The sequence below is a fragment of the Vigna radiata genome, unplaced genomic scaffold (assembly GCF_000741045.1).
Source record: "Vigna radiata var. radiata cultivar VC1973A unplaced genomic scaffold, Vradiata_ver6 scaffold_122, whole genome shotgun sequence".
Classification (NCBI taxonomy): Eukaryota; Viridiplantae; Streptophyta; class Magnoliopsida; order Fabales; family Fabaceae; genus Vigna; species Vigna radiata.
The window spans coordinates 873,830-874,938 of NW_014543108.1; positions in this window are offsets into that span (position 1 = coordinate 873,830).

Sequence of the window (1,109 nt, forward strand, 5' to 3'; positions counted from 1 at the left end):
TAACTGAAAAATCACAAGTCTTTTCGAATAAACAATAGAAATTATAAGCATCGGTGTCGTTGTTAAACAATTTGCCTTTATAAAAAGTTTAGTCATTGGCATTTTCACATTCAGGCAAAAGTTCATTCAAGATCTCTTCAATTTCATCATCTTCACAAACATCTCCAATTTCATCATCTTTGGAAGTTGAATCATAATATCTAAAAAACACTTCAGACCAATTACCAATTCATTCAGATACCATTATGCTTGTGAAAGTTTAGAGAAAAGTCCAACTTTAAAATATAGTAAAATAAAATAATGATATTTCACACCAATAATGATTTTTCACTGTGCAAATCAACGTTATTTTAACTCAAAGCATATAAATTATTTTATCAACATTAACACCATCAATTATTTTGTTATTAAAGTGATAAACAAATAAACGAATAAAACAAGAACAACAAATTGAATAAATTAGGAAAATTAGTTAAGATTAGGTGAGTGTTTATTATTTTTTTTTAAATTAAAAATAAAAATTATTAAAACATCCCTGTATTTAAAGCATGTCTTTTTTTTATAAATGAAATTTTTTTTATCTACTAAAACTTTTACATTTTGTCAAAATATACTAATCGGAAAAAAAAAATAACAAACATATATATATACATACATATATATATATATATATATATATATATATATATATATATATATATATATATATATATTGTTCCGGTGTAAATTTACTGGGACCGAAGTACTAACCTTGATGACGTCTTCTTCTGTGCTTCTGCCCGCTTTTCCTGATTTCTGACCGTACGTCTTCACGTTGACTCCAGCCGTCCGGTGGTCTCCTAGCTTTGACGGGGGGGGGAGGTACCTGAAAAGGCACTCCGACGCTCAAGTTAGGCGTGTACAAGAAATTCTCTGTTGGAAGAGAACTGATGAGAGATATGTTATATGCAGTGTGAGTGAGGTGTATTCAGAGAACGTACCGTGTTTGGAATCCTCTGGCCTTTATTTATAGGCTTTGGATTGATATAATATTAACAATAATATAAACAGAATAAAATATAATCTTACTTGACATATCTCTGTTATAATATCTTTATAAGATATATCCG